This window comes from Pristiophorus japonicus, unplaced genomic scaffold (genome assembly GCF_044704955.1).
Source record: "Pristiophorus japonicus isolate sPriJap1 unplaced genomic scaffold, sPriJap1.hap1 HAP1_SCAFFOLD_572, whole genome shotgun sequence".
Taxonomy (NCBI): Eukaryota; Metazoa; Chordata; class Chondrichthyes; family Pristiophoridae; genus Pristiophorus; species Pristiophorus japonicus.
Genome location: NW_027254480.1, coordinates 108,010 through 123,312, shown reverse-complemented (window position 1 = coordinate 123,312; position 15,303 = coordinate 108,010). Strand labels below are relative to the sequence as shown.

Here is a 15,303-nt window from a genome sequence, read left to right as displayed (position 1 = left end):
CTGATCAGTGATGTCCGATTTTCATCGGTTGAATCAACAATTTTCTGTAACTATGTGTCACTCTGAACCGATAATGAAATGAAATTGTGAAATGTATCTGTGTCGCTCGGTCTCTGCCTCTCTCTCTCTCTACACAGAGCTGTGTATGTGTTTGTATGTCTGAGTCTTTGTCTCTCTCAGTCTGACTCACTCTGTCTGTCCCTGTTTCTCCGTTTGTCTCAGTCTCTCAATCTGTCTCTTTCTCACGGTGCCCACGTCTGTTCCAATGGGATTCTCTCAGATTCTTTGTCTGACTGGCTCTCTCTTTCCCATCATTTCGGTCCGTCCATTTCTTTGCCTGTCTCTGTTAGTCCCTGCCACTAACCTGAGAAGTATTTCCATCATTTTCTGTTTTAGTCTCTATCTCTTTCTCTCTATCTGTCACTCTCCTTGTCACTGTCTTTATCATTGTCTTACTCTCACTCTTTCCCTTTCTCTCTTCATAGATCAAACACACAAATCTCTGTCTCTGTATGTGTTTGAGTCTTTTTCTCACCCAATCTGCCTCTCCTTCTCAGTCTCACACTTTCTGTCTCTCGTTGTCTCTGTCTCGGTGTCTGTCTCTCCCTGTTTGTCGGTTTGTCTCTGTCTCTCAATGTGTCTGTCGACTTCTCATGGTGTCCAGTTCTGTTCACAGCTCGATTCCTGCTCCGACAGAGCAGCTATCCTTCAGTTCCTCGTTAGTATAGTGGTAAGTATCCCCGCCTGTCACGCGGGAGACCGGGGTTCAATTCCCTGACGGGGAGGCAGATGTTTCAAAATGTTGATTTTTACTTCTGTTTCTTGGTTGATACATATTAAAAATTCCAGAGCGAAATCGAACTGTGAAAATACATGTGGAGGAGTTTGCCTCTTCCAGATTTTTTGCAAACGGAGACTTTTTCAGGATTCTTTGGCCGTCTGCTGCACAGAGATGGATGACTGAGTTTTTTCTGAGTAACGTTTAAAAAGCCAGCGACACAGTAGTCGTGGCCGAGTGGTTAAGGCGATGGACTAGAAATCCATTGGGATTTTCCCGCGCAGGTTCGAATCCTGCCGACTACGATTCTCAGCATTTTTCATTCCATTTCACAATTTAACCAGTTCTCGACCAAACTGATCATGTGATAATTGGAATAACGTCCCACTCCTTTCAACACTGACATTTGTTCTCATTTTTATTAATCTGCAATATTCACGATACATCCGATTAAAAAATCGCAACAATCAGTCATAGTTGCGACAGTGATTCAGCCTGTCTATCCCTCGAGATGTCTAAGGCAGCTGTGCATGCCCGTTGGTGCGTGTAAATTTTTGGTTATCTGTGTCTCTGTGTCTGTCTAGCTCTATTTTTGTCTCTGTGTATGTGCAACTGTCTGTGGAAATCATCACCATGAATTTGGTATGTCCTGGAACTTATAAAAAAGACTTGGGGAAAATAATACGGTTGTGAACTTTTGTATCGGCTTTGGTTCAGTGGCAGCATTCTCGACTGAATCAGGAGTTTGTGTCTTCAAGTCGCACTCCTTGGACTTGAGCATATCATCTTGGCTAACACTCAAGTGCAGCACTTGGGGAATTTTGCAATGTTGAAGCTGTTGACTTTCGGATGAAATGTTAAATTGAAGCTCCGTCTGCACCCTCGGGTGGATATGAAAGGTCCCAGAGCATTACTCGAAACAGAGTAGGAGAGTTGCCCCCGTGTCAATATTCCTCAAAATGTTCGTAAATGCTCACTAAAAGACTATGTGCATGTGTTTGTATGTGGGGTTGGGGTTGAAGCCCAGTTTGTCACAGAGACAGAATCCAAACTCTCATCGGGCCAGGATAACCGAGTGGTTATGTCGTTGGCCTTAACTTCAAAGGGTTTTCCACCGTGGGTTCTTCCCCACTCCTGGTTTCTATTTATTTTAACACAAATTTCCTCCCATTCTGATCAGTGATGTCCGATTTTCATCGGTTGAATCAACAATTTTCTGTAACTATGTGTCACTCTGAACCGATAATGAAATGAAATTGTGAAATGTATCTGTGTCGCTCGGTCTCTGCCTCTCTCTCTCTCTACACAGAGCTGTGCAGGTGTTTGTATGTCTGAGTCTTTGTCTCTCTCAGTCTGACTCACTCTGTCTGTCCCTGTTTCTCCGTTTGTCTCAGTCTCTCAATCTGTCTCTTTCTCACGGTGCCCACGTCTGTTCCAATGGGATTCTCTCAGATTCTTTGTCTGACTGGCTCTCTCTTTCCCATCATTTCGGTCTGTCCATTTCTTTGCCTGTCTCTGTTAGTCCCTGCCTCTAACCTGAGAAGTATTTCCATCATTTTCTGTTTTAGTCTCTATCTCTTTCTCTCTATCTGTCTCTCTCCTTGTCACTGTCTTTATCATTGTCTTTCTCTCACTCTTTCCCTTTCTCTCTTCATAGATCTAACACACTAATCTCTGTCTCTGTATGTGTTTGAGTCTTTTTCTCACCCAATCTGCCTCTCCTTCTCAGTCTCACACTTTCTGTCTCTCGTTGTCTCTATCTCGGTGTCTGTCTCTCCCTGTTTGTCGGTTTGTCTCTGTCTCTCAATGTGTCTGTCGACTTCTCATGGTGTCCAGTTCTGTTCACAGCTCGATTCCTGCTCCGACAGAGGAGCTATCCGTCAGTTCCTCGTTAGTATAGTGGTGAGTATCCCCGCCTGTCACGCGGGAGACCGGGGTTCAATTCCCCGACGGGGAGGCAGATGTTTCAAAATGTTAATTTTTACTTCTGTTTCTTGGTAGATACATATTAAAAATTCCAGAGCGAAATCGAACTGTGAAAATACAGGTAGAGGAGTTTGCATCTTCCAGATTTTTAGCAAACGGAGACTTTTTCAGGATTCTTTGGCCGTCTGCTGCACAGAGATGGATGACTGAGTTTTTTCTGAGTAACGTTTAAAAAGCCAGCGACACAGTAGTCGTGGCCGAGTGGTTAAGGCGATGGATTAGAAATCCATTGGGATTTTCCCGCGCAGGTTCGAATCCTGCCGACTACGATTCTCAGCATTTTTCATTCCATTTCACAATTTAACCAGTTCGCTGCCAAACTGATCATGTGATAATTGGAATAACGTCCCACACCTTTCAACACTGACATTTGTTCTCATTTTTATTAATCTGCAATATTCACGATACATCCGATTAAAAAATCGCAACAATCAGTCATAGTTGCGACAGTGATTCAGCCTGTCTATCCCTCGAGATGTCTAAGGCAGCTGTGCATGCCCGTTGGTGCGTGTAAATTTTTGGTTATCTGTGTCTCTGTGTCTGTCTATCTCTATTTTTGTCTCTGTGTATGTGCAACTGTCTGTGGAAATCATCACCATGAATTTGGTATGTCCTGGAACTTATAAAAAAGACTTGGGGAAAATAATACGGTTGTGAACTTTTGTATCGGCTTTGGTTCAGTGGCAGCATTCTCGACTGAATCAGGAGTTTGTGTCTTCAAGTCGCACTCCTTGGACTTGAGCATATCATCTTGGCTAACACTCAAGTGCAGCACTTGGGGAATTTTGCAATGTTGAAGCTGTTGACTTTCGGATGGAATGTTAAATTGAAGCTCCGTCTGCACCCTCGGGTGGATATGAAAGGTCCCAGAGCATTACTCGAAACAGAGTAGGAGAGTTGCCCCCGTGTCAATATTCCTCAAAATGTTCGTAAATGCTCACTAAAAGACTATGTGCATGTGTTTGTATGTGGGGTTGGTGTTGAAGCCCAGTTTGTCACAGAGACAGAATCCAAGCTCTCACAGGGCCAGGATAACCGAGTGGTTATGTCGTTGGCCTTAAACTTCAAAGGGTTTTCCACCGTGGGTTCTTCCCCACTTCTGGTTTCTATTTATTTTAACACAGATTTCCTCCCATTCTGATCAGTGATGTCCGATATTCATCGGTTGAATCAACAATTTTCTGTAACTATGTGTCACTCTGAACCGATAATGAAATGAAATTGTGAAATGTATCTGTGTCGCTCGGTCTCTGCCTCTCTCTCTCTCTACACAGAGCTGTGTATGTGTTTGTATGTCTGAGTCTTTGTCTCTCTCAGTCTGACTCACTCTGTCTGTCCCTGTTTCTCCGTTTGTCTCAGTCTCTCAATCTGTCTCTTTCTCACGGTGCCCACGTCTGTTCCAATGGGATTCTCTCAGATTCTTTGTCTGACTGGCTCTCTCTTTCCCATCATTTCGGTCTGTCCATTTCTTTGCCTGTCTCTGTTAGTCCCTGCCTCTAACCTGAGAAGTATTTCCATCATTTTCTGTTTTAGTCTCTATCTCTTTCTCTCTATCTGTCTCTCTCCTTGTCACTGTCTTTATCATTGTCTTTCTCTCACTCTTTCCCTTTCTCTCTTAATAGATCAAACACACAAATCTCTGTCTCTGTATGTGTTTGAGGTTTTTCTCACCCAATCTGCCTCTCCTTCTCAGTCTCACACTTTCTGTCTCTCGTTGTCTCTATCTCGGTGTCTGTCTCTCCCTGTTTGTCGGTTTGTATCTGTCTCTCAATGTGTCTGTCGACTTCTCATGGTGTCCAGTTCTGTTCACAGCTCGATTCCTGCTCCGACAGAGCAGCTATCCTTCAGTTCCTCGTTAGTATAGTGGTAAGTATCCCCGCCTGTCACGCGGGAGACCGGGGTTCAATTCCCCGACGGGGAGGCAGATGTTTCAAAATGTTGATTTTTACTTCTGTTTCTTGGTAGATACATATTAAAAATTCCAGAGCGAAATCGAACTGTGAAAATACATGTGGAGGAGTTTGCCTCTTCCAGATTTTTTGCAAACGGAGACTTTTTCAGGATTCTTTGGCCGTCTGCTGCACAGAGATGGATGACTGAGTTTTTTCTGAGTAACGTTTAAAAAGCCAGCGACACAGTAGTCGTGGCCGAGTGGTTAAGGCGATGGAGTTGAAATCCATTGGGATTTTCCCGCGCAGGTTCGAATCCTGCCGACTACGATTCTCAGCATTTTTCATTCCATTTCACAATTTAACCAGTTCTCGACCAAACTGATCATGTGATAATTGGAATAACGTCCCACTCCTTTCAACACTGACATTTGTTCTCATTTTTATTAATCTGCAATATTCACGATACATCCAATTAAAAAATCGCAACAATCAGTCATAGTTGCGACAGTGATTCAGCCTGTCTATCCCTCGAGATGTCTAAGGCAGCTGTGCATGCCCGTTGGTGCGTGTAAATTTTTGGTTATCTGTGTCTCTGTGTCTGTCTAGCTCTATTTTTGTCTCTGTGTATGTGCAACTGTCTGTGGAAATCATCACCATGAATTTGGTATGTCCTGGAACTTATAAAAAAGACTTGGGGAAAATAATACGGTTGTGAACTTTTGTATCGGCTTTGGTTCAGTGGCAGCATTCTCGACTGAATCAGGAGTTTGTGTCTTCAAGTCGCACTCCTTGGACTTGAGCATATCATCTTGGCTAACACTCAAGTGCAGCACTTGGGGAATTTTGCAATGTTGAAGCTGTTGACTTTCGGATGAAATGTTAAATTGAAGCTCCGTCTGCACCCTCGGGTGGATATGAAAGGTCCCAGAGCATTACTCGAAACAGAGTAGGAGAGTTGCCCCCGTGTCAATATTCCTCAAAATGTTCGTAAATGCTCACTAAAAGACTATGTGCATGTGTTTGTATGTGGGGTTGGGGTTGAAGCCCAGTTTGTCACAGAGACAGAATCCAAACTCTCATCGGGCCAGGATAACCGAGTGGTTATGTCGTTGGCCTTAACTTCAAAGGGTTTTCCACCGTGGGTTCTTCCCCACTCCTGGTTTCTATTTATTTTAACACAAATTTCCTCCCATTCTGATCAGTGATGTCCGATTTTCATCGGTTGAATCAACAATTTTCTGTAACTATGTGTCACTCTGAACCGATAATGAAATGAAATTGTGAAATGTATCTGTGTCGCTCGGTCTCTGCCTCTCTCTCTCTCTACACAGAGCTGTGCATGTGTTTGTATGTCTGAGTCTTTGTCTCTCTCAGTCTGACTCACTCTGTCTGTCCCTGTTTCTCCGTTTGTCTCAGTCTCTCAATCTGTCTCTTTCTCACGGTGCCCACGTCTGTTCCAATGGGATTCTCTCAGATTCTTTGTCTGACTGGCTCTCTCTTTCCCATCATTTCGGTCTGTCCATTTCTTTGCCTGTCTCTGTTAGTCCCTGCCTCTAACCTGAGAAGTATTTCCATCATTTTCTGTTTTAGTCTCTATCTCTTTCTCTCTATCTGTCTCTCTCCTTGTCACTGTCTTTATCATTGTCTTTCTCTCACTCTTTCCCTTTCTCTCTTCATAGATCAAACACACAAATCTCTGTCTCTGTATGTGTTTGAGTCTTTTTCTCACCCAATCTGCCTCTCCTTCTCAGTCTCACACTTTCTGTCTCTCGTTGTCTCTATGTCGGTGTCTGTCTCTCCCTGTTTGTCGGTTTGTCTCTGTCTCTCAATGTGTCTGTCGACTTCTCATGGTGTCCAGTTCTGTTCACAGCTCGATTCCTGCTCCGACAGAGGAGCTATCCGTCAGTTCCTCGTTAGTATAGTGGTGAGTATCCCCGCCTGTCACGCGGGAGACCGGGGTTCAATTCCCCGACGGGGAGGCAGATGTTTCAAAATGTTAATTTTTACTTCTGTTTCTTGGTAGATACATATTAAAAATTCCAGAGCGAAATCGAACTGTGAAAATACAGGTAGAGGAGTTTGCATCTTCCAGATTTTTAGCAAACGGAGACTTTTTCAGGATTCTTTGGCCGTCTGCTGCACAGAGATGGATGACTGAGTTTTTTCTGAGTAACGTTTAAAAAGCCAGCGACACAGTAGTCGTGGCCGAGTGGTTAAGGCGATGGATTAGAAATCCATTGGGATTTTCCCGCGCAGGTTCGAATCCTGCCGACTACGATTCTCAGCATTTTTCATTCCATTTCACAATTTAACCAGTTCGCTGCCAAACTGATCATGTGATAATTGGAATAACGTCCCACACCTTTCAACACTGACATTTGTTCTCATTTTTATTAATCTGCAATATTCACGATACATCCGATTAAAAAATCGCAACAATCAGTCATAGTTGCGACAGTGATTCAGCCTGTCTATCCCTCGAGATGTCTAAGGCAGCTGTGCATGCCCGTTGGTGCGTGTAAATTTTTGGTTATCTGTGTCTCTGTGTCTGTCTATCTCTATTTTTGTCTCTGTGTATGTGCAACTGTCTGTGGAAATCATCACCATGAATTTGGTATGTCCTGGAACTTATAAAAAAGACTTGGGGAAAATAATACGGTTGTGAACTTTTGTATCGGCTTTGGTTCAGTGGCAGCATTCTCGACTGAATCAGGAGTTTGTGTCTTCAAGTCGCACTCCTTGGACTTGAGCATATCATCTTGGCTAACACTCAAGTGCAGCACTTGGGGAATTTTGCAATGTTGAAGCTGTTGACTTTCGGATGGAATGTTAAATTGAAGCTCCGTCTGCACCCTCGGGTGGATATGAAAGGTCCCAGAGCATTACTCGAAACAGAGTAGGAGAGTTGCCCCCGTGTCAATATTCCTCAAAATGTTCGTAAATGCTCACTAAAAGACTATGTGCATGTGTTTGTATGTGGGGTTGGTGTTGAAGCCCAGTTTGTCACAGAGACAGAATCCAAGCTCTCACAGGGCCAGGATAACCGAGTGGTTATGTCGTTGGCCTTAAACTTCAAAGGGTTTTCCACCGTGGGTTCTTCCCCACTTCTGGTTTCTATTTATTTTAACACAGATTTCCTCCCATTCTGATCAGTGATGTCCGATTTTCATCGGTTGAATCAACAATTTTCTGTAACTATGTGTCACTCTGAACCGATAATGAAATGAAATTGTGAAATGTATCTGTGTCGCTCGGTCTCTGCCTCTCTCTCTCTCTACACAGAGCTGTGTATGTGTTTGTATGTCTGAGTCTTTGTCTCTCTCAGTCTGACTCACTCTGTCTGTCCCTGTTTCTCCGTTTGTCTCAGTCTCTCAATCTGTCTCTTTCTCACGGTGCCCACGTCTGTTCCAATGGGATTCTCTCAGATTCTTTGTCTGACTGGCTCTGTCTTTCCCATCATTTCGGTCTGTCCATTTCTTTGCCTGTCTCTGTTAGTCCCTGCCTCTAACCTGAGAAGTATTTCCATCATTTTCTGTTTTAGTCTCTATCTCTTTCTCTCTATCTGTCTCTCTCCTTGTCACTGTCTTTATCATTGTCTTTCTCTCACTCTTTCCCTTTCTCTCTTCATAGATCAAACACACAAATCTCTGTCTCTGTATGTGTTTGAGTCTTTTTCTCACCCAATCTGCCTCTCCTTCTCAGTCTCACACTTTCTGTCTCTCGTTGTCTCTATCTCGGTGTCTGTCTCTCCCTGTTTGTCGGTTTGTATCTGTCTCTCAATGTGTCTGTCGACTTCTCATGGTGTCCAGTTCTGTTCACAGCTCGATTCCTGCTCCGACAGAGCAGCTATCCTTCAGTTCCTCGTTAGTATAGTGGTAAGTATCCCCGCCTGTCACGCGGGAGACCGGGGTTCAATTCCCCGACGGGGAGGCAGATGTTTCAAAATGTTGATTTTTACTTCTGTTTCTTGGTAGATACATATTAAAAATTCCAGAGCGAAATCGAACTGTGAAAATACATGTGGAGGAGTTTGCCTCTTCCAGATTTTTTGCAAACGGAGACTTTTTCAGGATTCTTTGGCCGTCTGCTGCACAGAGATGGATGACTGAGTTTTTTCTGAGTAACGTTTAAAAAGCCAGCGACACAGTAGTCGTGGCCGAGTGGTTAAGGCGATGGAGTTGAAATCCATTGGGATTTTCCCGCGCAGGTTCGAATCCTGCCGACTACGATTCTCAGCATTTTTCATTCCATTTCACAATTTAACCAGTTCTCGACCAAACTGATCATGTGATAATTGGAATAACGTCCCACTCCTTTCAACACTGACATTTGTTCTCATTTTTATTAATCTGCAATATTCACGATACATCCGATTAAAAAATCGCAACAATCAGTCATAGTTGCGACAGTGATTCAGCCTGTCTATCCCTCGAGATGTCTAAGGCAGCTGTGCATGCCCGTTGGTGCGTGTAAATTTTTGGTTATCTGTGTCTCTGTGTCTGTCTAGCTCTATTTTTGTCTCTGTGTATGTGCAACTGTCTGTGGAAATCATCACCATGAATTTGGTATGTCCTGGAACTTATAAAAAAGACTTGGGGAAAATAATACGGTTGTGAACTTTTGTATCGGCTTTGGTTCAGTGGCAGCATTCTCGACTGAATCAGGAGTTTGTGTCTTCAAGTCGCACTCCTTGGACTTGAGCATATCATCTTGGCTAACACTCAAGTGCAGCACTTGGGGAATTTTGCAATGTTGAAGCTGTTGACTTTCGGATGAAATGTTAAATTGAAGCTCCGTCTGCACCCTCGGGTGGATATGAAAGGTCCCAGAGCATTACTCGAAACAGAGTAGGAGAGTTGCCCCCGTGTCAATATTCCTCAAAATGTTCGTAAATGCTCACTAAAAGACTATGTGCATGTGTTTGTATGTGGGGTTGGGGTTGAAGCCCAGTTTGTCACAGAGACAGAATCCAAACTCTCATCGGGCCAGGATAACCGAGTGGTTATGTCGTTGGCCTTAAACTTCAAAGGGTTTTCCACCGTGGGTTCTTCCCCACTCCTGGTTTCTATTTATTTTAACACAAATTTCCTCCCATTCTGATCAGTGATGTCCGATTTTCATCGGTTGAATCAACAATTTTCTGTAACTATGTGTCACTCTGAACCGATAATGAAATGAAATTGTGAAATGTATCTGTGTCGCTCGGTCTCTGCCTCTCTCTCTCTCTACACAGAGCTGTGCATGTGTTTGTATGTCTGAGTCTTTGTCTCTCTCAGTCTGACTCACTCTGTCTGTCCCTGTTTCTCCGTTTGTCTCAGTCTCTCAATCTGTCTCTTTCTCACGGTGCCCACGTCTGTTCCAATGGGATTCTCTCAGATTCTTTGTCTGACTGGCTCTCTCTTTCCCATCATTTCGGTCTGTCCATTTCTTTGCCTGTCTCTGTTAGTCCCTGCCTCTAACCTGAGAAGTATTTCCATCATTTTCTGTTTTAGTCTCTATCTCTTTCTCTCTATCTGTCTCTCTCCTTGTCACTGTCTTTATCATTGTCTTTCTCTCACTCTTTCCCTTTCTCTCTTCATAGATCAAACACACAAATCTCTGTCTCTGTATGTGTTTGAGTCTTTTTCTCACCCAATCTGCCTCTCCTTCTCAGTCTCACACTTTCTGTCTCTCGTTGTCTCTATCTCGGTGTCTGTCTCTCCCTGTTTGTCGGTTTGTCTCTGTCTCTCAATGTGTCTGTCGACTTCTCATGGTGTCCAGTTCTGTTCACAGCTCGATTCCTGCTCCGACAGAGGAGCTATCCGTCAGTTCCTCGTTAGTATAGTGGTGAGTATCCCCGCCTGTCACGCGGGAGACCGGGGTTCAATTCCCCGACGGGGAGGCAGATGTTTCAAAATGTTAATTTTTACTTCTGTTTCTTGGTAGATACATATTAAAAATTCCAGAGCGAAATCGAACTGTGAAAATACAGGTAGAGGAGTTTGCATCTTCCAGATTTTTAGCAAACGGAGACTTTTATAGGATTCTTTGGCCGTCTGCTGCACAGAGATGGATGACTGAGTTTTTTCTGAGTAACGTTTAAAAAGCCAGCGACACAGTAGTCGTGGCCGAGTGGTTAAGGCGATGGATTAGAAATCCATTGGGATTTTCCCGCGCAGGTTCGAATCCTGCCGACTACGATTCTCAGCATTTTTCATTCCATTTCACAATTTAACCAGTTCGCTGCCAAACTGATCATGTGATAATTGGAATAACGTCCCACACCTTTCAACACTGACATTTGTTCTCATTTTTATTAATCTGCAATATTCACGATACATCCGATTAAAAAATCGCAACAATCAGTCATAGTTGCGACAGTGATTCAGCCTGTCTATCCCTCGAGATGTCTAAGGCAGCTGTGCATGCCCGTTGGTGCGTGTAAATTTTTGGTTATCTGTGTCTCTGTGTCTGTCTATCTCTATTTTTGTCTCTGTGTATGTGCAACTGTCTGTGGAAATCATCACCATGAATTTGGTATGTCCTGGAACTTATAAAAAAGACTTGGGGAAAATAATACGGTTGTGAACTTTTGTATCGGCTTTGGTTCAGTGGCAGCATTCTCGACTGAATCAGGAGTTTGTGTCTTCAAGTCGCACTCCTTGGACTTGAGCATATCATCTTGGCTAACACTCAAGTGCAGCACTTGGGGAATTTTGCAATGTTGAAGCTGTTGACTTTCGGATGGAATGTTAAATTGAAGCTCCGTCTGCACCCTCGGGTGGATATGAAAGGTCCCAGAGCATTACTCGAAACAGAGTAGGAGAGTTGCCCCCGTGTCAATATTCCTCAAAATGTTCGTAAATGCTCACTAAAAGACTATGTGCATGTGTTTGGTGTTGAAGCCCAGTTTGTCACAGAGACAGAATCCAAGCTCTCACAGGGCCAGGATAACCGAGTGGTTATGTCGTTGGCCTTAAACTTCAAAGGGTTTTCCACCGTGGGTTCTTCCCCACTTCTGGTTTCTATTTATTTTAACACAGATTTCCTCCCATTCTGATCAGTGATGTCCGATTTTCATCGGTTGAATCAACAATTTTCTGTAACTATGTGTCACTCTGAACCGATAATGAAATGAAATTGTGAAATGTATCTGTGTCGCTCGGTCTCTGCCTCTCTCTCTCTCTACACAGAGCTGTGTATGTGTTTGTATGTCTGAGTCTTTGTCTCTCTCAGTCTGACTCACTCTGTCTGTCCCTGTTTCTCCGTTTGTCTCAGTCTCTCAATCTCTCTCTTTCTCACGGTGCCCACGTCTGTTCCAATGGGATTCTCTCAGATTCTTTGTCTGACTGGCTCTCTCTTTCCCATCATTTCGGTCTGTCCATTTCTTTGCCTGTCTCTGTTAGTCCCTGCCTCTAACCTGAGAAGTATTTCCATCATTTTCTGTTTTAGTCTCTATCTCTTTCTCTCTATCTGTCTCTCTCCTTGTCACTGTCTTTATCATTGTCTTTCTCTCACTCTTTCCCTTTCTCTCTTAATAGATCAAACACACAAATCTCTGTCTCTGTATGTGTTTGAGGTTTTTCTCACCCAATCTGCCTCTCCTTCTCAGTCTCACACTTTCTGTCTCTCGTTGTCTCTATCTCGGTGTCTGTCTCTCCCTGTTTGTCGGTTTGTATCTGTCTCTCAATGTGTCTGTCGACTTCTCATGGTGTCCAGTTCTGTTCACAGCTCGATTCCTGCTCCGACAGAGCAGCTATCCTTCAGGTCCTCGTTAGTATAGTGGTAAGTATCCCCGCCTGTCACGCGGGAGACTGGGGTTCAATTCCCCGACGGGGAGGCAGATGTTTCAAAATGTTGATTTTTACTTCTGTTTCTTGGTAGATATATATTAAAAATTCCAGAGCGAAATCGAACTGTGAAAATACATGTGGAGGAGTTTGCCTCTTCCAGATTTTTTGCAAACGGAGACTTTTTCAGGATTCTTTGGCCGTCTGCTGCACAGAGATGGATGACTGAGTTTCTTCTGAGTCACGTTTAAAAAGCCAGCGACACAGTAGTCGTGGCCGAGTGGTTAAGGCGATGGACTAGAAATCCATTGGGATTTTCCCGCGCAGGTTCGAATCCTGCCGACTACGATTCTCAGCATTTTTCATTCCATTTCACAATTTAACCAGTTCTCGACCAAACTGATCATGTGATAATTGGAATAACGTCCCACTCCTTTCAACACTGACATTTGTTCTCATTTTTATTAATCTGCAATATTCACGATACATCCGATTAAAAAATCGCAACAATCAGTCATAGTTGCGACAGTGATTCAGCCTGTCTATCCCTCGAGATGTCTAAGGCAGCTGTGCATGCCCGTTGGTGCGTGTAAATTTTTGGTTATCTGTGTCTCTGTGTCTGTCTAGCTCTATTTTTGTCTCTGTGTATGTGCAACTGTCTGTGGAAATCATCACCATGAATTTGGTATGTCCTGGAACTTATAAAAAAGACTTGGGGAAAATAATACGGTTGTGAACTTTTGTATCGGCTTTGGTTCAGTGGCAGCATTCTCGACTGAATCAGGAGTTTGTGTCTTCAAGTCGCACTCCTTGGACTTGAGCATATCATCTTGGCTAACACTCAAGTGCAGCACTTGGGGAATTTTGCAATGTTGAAGCTGTTGACTTTCGGATGAAATGTTAAATTGAAGCTCCGTCTGCACCCTCGGGTGGATATGAAAGGTCCCAGAGCATTACTCGAAACAGAGTAGGAGAGTTGCCCCCGTGTCAATATTCCTCAAAATGTTCGTAAATGCTCACTAAAAGACTATGTGCATGTGTTTGTATGTGGGGTTGGGGTTGAAGCCCAGTTTGTCACAGAGACAGAATCCAAACTCTCATCGGGCCAGGATAACCGAGTGGTTATGTCGTTGGCCTTAACTTCAAAGGGTTTTCCACCGTGGGTTCTTCCCCACTCCTGGTTTCTATTTATTTTAACACAAATTTCCTCCCATTCTGATCAGTGATGTCCGATTTTCATCGGTTGAATCAACAATTTTCTGTAACTATGTGTCACTCTGAACCGATAATGAAATGAAATTGTGAAATGTATCTGTGTCGCTCGGTCTCTGCCTCTCTCTCTCTCTACACAGAGCTGTGCATGTATTTGTATGTCTGAGTCTTTGTCTCTCTCAGTCTGACTCTCTCTGTCTGTCCCTGTTTCTCCGTTTGTCTCAGTCTCTCAATCTGTCTCTTTCTCACGGTGCCCACGTCTGTTCCAATGGGATTCTCTCAGATTCTTTGTCTGACTGGCTCTCTCTTTCCCATCATTTCGGTCTGTCCATTTCTTTGCCTGTCTCTGTTAGTCCCTGCCTCTAACCTGAGAAGTATTTCCATCATTTTCTGTTTTAGTCTCTATCTCTTTCTCTCTATCTGTCTCTCTCCTTGTCACTGTCTTTATCATTGTCTTTCTCTCACTCTTTCCCTTTCTCTCTTCATAGATCAAACACACAAATCTCTGTCTCTGTATGTGTTTGAGTCTTTTTCTCACCCAATCTGCCTCTCCTTCTCAGTCTCACACTTTCTGTCTCTCGTTGTCTCTATCTCGGTGTCTGTCTCTCCCTGTTTGTCGGTTTGTCTCTGTCTCTCAATGTGTCTGTCGACTTCTCATGGTGTCCAGTTCTGTTCACAGCTCGATTCCTGCTCCGACAGAGCAGCTATCCGTCAGTTCCTCGTTAGTATAGTGGTGAGTATCCCCGCCTGTCACGCGGGAGACCGGGGTTCAATTCCCCGACGGGGAGGCAGATGTTTCAAAATGTTAATTTTTACTTCTGTTTCTTGGTAGATACATATTAAAAATTCCAGAGCGAAATCGAACTGTGAAAATACAGGTAGAGGAGTTTGCATCTTCCAGATTTTTAGCAAACGGAGACTTTTTCAGGATTCTTTGGCCGTCTGCTGCACAGAGATGGATGACTGAGTTTTTTCTGAGTAACGTTTAAAAAGCCAGCGACACAGTAGTCGTGGCCGAGTGGTTAAGGCGATGGATTAGAAATCCATTGGGATTTTCCCGCGCAGGTTCGAATCCTGCCGACTACGATTCTCAGCATTTTTCATTCCATTTCACAATTTAACCAGTTCGCTGCCAAACTGATCATGTGATAATTGGAATAACGTCCCACACCTTTCAACACTGACATTTGTTCTCATTTTTATTAATCTGCAATATTCACGATACATCCGATTAAAAAATCGCAACAATCAGTCATAGTTGCGACAGTGATTCAGCCTGTCTATCCCTCGAGATGTCTAAGGCAGCTGTGCATGCCCGTTGGTGCGTGTAAATTTTTGGTTATCTGTGTCTCTGTGTCTGTCTATCTCTATTTTTGTCTCTGTGTATGTGCAACTGTCTGTGGAAATCATCACCATGAATTTGGTATGTCCTGGAACTTATAAAAAAGACTTGGGGAAAATAATACGGTTGTGAACTTTTGTATCGGCTTTGGTTCAGTGGCAGCATTCTCGACTGAATCAGGAGTTTGTGTCTTCAAGTCGCACTCCTTGGACTTGAGCATATCATCTTGGCTAACACTCAAGTGCAGCACTTGGGGAATTTTGCAATGTTGAAGCTGTTGACTTTCGGATGGAATGTTAAATTGAAGCTCCGTCTGCACCCTCG

At 43.7% G+C, this 15,303-nt stretch overlaps 16 non-coding genes across 16 annotated transcripts; all 16 read left to right on the top strand.

Moving 5' to 3' along the window:
* Positions 1 to 713: 713 nt before the first annotated feature.
* On the top strand, positions 714 to 785 carry trnad-guc (transfer RNA aspartic acid (anticodon GUC)). Its single transcript has one exon. It is a non-coding gene; the product is annotated as a tRNA-Asp (tRNA).
* Positions 786 to 1,001: 216 nt separating this feature from the next.
* On the top strand, positions 1,002 to 1,083 carry trnas-aga (transfer RNA serine (anticodon AGA)). Its single transcript has one exon. It is a non-coding gene; the product is annotated as a tRNA-Ser (tRNA).
* A 1,580-nt stretch (positions 1,084 to 2,663) lies between these two features.
* trnad-guc (transfer RNA aspartic acid (anticodon GUC)) lies at positions 2,664 to 2,735 on the top strand. Its single transcript has one exon. It is a non-coding gene; the product is annotated as a tRNA-Asp (tRNA).
* Positions 2,736 to 2,951: 216 nt separating this feature from the next.
* On the top strand, positions 2,952 to 3,033 carry trnas-aga (transfer RNA serine (anticodon AGA)). Its single transcript has one exon. It is a non-coding gene; the product is annotated as a tRNA-Ser (tRNA).
* Positions 3,034 to 4,613: 1,580 nt separating this feature from the next.
* Positions 4,614 to 4,685, top strand: trnad-guc (transfer RNA aspartic acid (anticodon GUC)). Its single transcript has one exon. It is a non-coding gene; the product is annotated as a tRNA-Asp (tRNA).
* Positions 4,686 to 4,901: 216 nt separating this feature from the next.
* On the top strand, positions 4,902 to 4,983 carry trnas-uga (transfer RNA serine (anticodon UGA)). Its single transcript has one exon. It is a non-coding gene; the product is annotated as a tRNA-Ser (tRNA).
* A 1,580-nt stretch (positions 4,984 to 6,563) lies between these two features.
* On the top strand, positions 6,564 to 6,635 carry trnad-guc (transfer RNA aspartic acid (anticodon GUC)). Its single transcript has one exon. It is a non-coding gene; the product is annotated as a tRNA-Asp (tRNA).
* Positions 6,636 to 6,851: 216 nt separating this feature from the next.
* On the top strand, positions 6,852 to 6,933 carry trnas-aga (transfer RNA serine (anticodon AGA)). The gene has a single exon. It is a non-coding gene; the product is annotated as a tRNA-Ser (tRNA).
* Positions 6,934 to 8,514: 1,581 nt separating this feature from the next.
* Positions 8,515 to 8,586, top strand: trnad-guc (transfer RNA aspartic acid (anticodon GUC)). Its single transcript has one exon. It is a non-coding gene; the product is annotated as a tRNA-Asp (tRNA).
* A 216-nt stretch (positions 8,587 to 8,802) lies between these two features.
* On the top strand, positions 8,803 to 8,884 carry trnas-uga (transfer RNA serine (anticodon UGA)). Its single transcript has one exon. It is a non-coding gene; the product is annotated as a tRNA-Ser (tRNA).
* A 1,581-nt stretch (positions 8,885 to 10,465) lies between these two features.
* trnad-guc (transfer RNA aspartic acid (anticodon GUC)) lies at positions 10,466 to 10,537 on the top strand. The gene has a single exon. It is a non-coding gene; the product is annotated as a tRNA-Asp (tRNA).
* Positions 10,538 to 10,753: 216 nt separating this feature from the next.
* trnas-aga (transfer RNA serine (anticodon AGA)) lies at positions 10,754 to 10,835 on the top strand. The gene has a single exon. It is a non-coding gene; the product is annotated as a tRNA-Ser (tRNA).
* A 1,568-nt stretch (positions 10,836 to 12,403) lies between these two features.
* Positions 12,404 to 12,475, top strand: trnad-guc (transfer RNA aspartic acid (anticodon GUC)). Its single transcript has one exon. It is a non-coding gene; the product is annotated as a tRNA-Asp (tRNA).
* Positions 12,476 to 12,691: 216 nt separating this feature from the next.
* Positions 12,692 to 12,773, top strand: trnas-aga (transfer RNA serine (anticodon AGA)). Its single transcript has one exon. It is a non-coding gene; the product is annotated as a tRNA-Ser (tRNA).
* A 1,580-nt stretch (positions 12,774 to 14,353) lies between these two features.
* Positions 14,354 to 14,425, top strand: trnad-guc (transfer RNA aspartic acid (anticodon GUC)). Its single transcript has one exon. It is a non-coding gene; the product is annotated as a tRNA-Asp (tRNA).
* Positions 14,426 to 14,641: 216 nt separating this feature from the next.
* On the top strand, positions 14,642 to 14,723 carry trnas-aga (transfer RNA serine (anticodon AGA)). Its single transcript has one exon. It is a non-coding gene; the product is annotated as a tRNA-Ser (tRNA).
* The last annotated feature ends 580 nt before the right edge of the window (positions 14,724 to 15,303 follow it).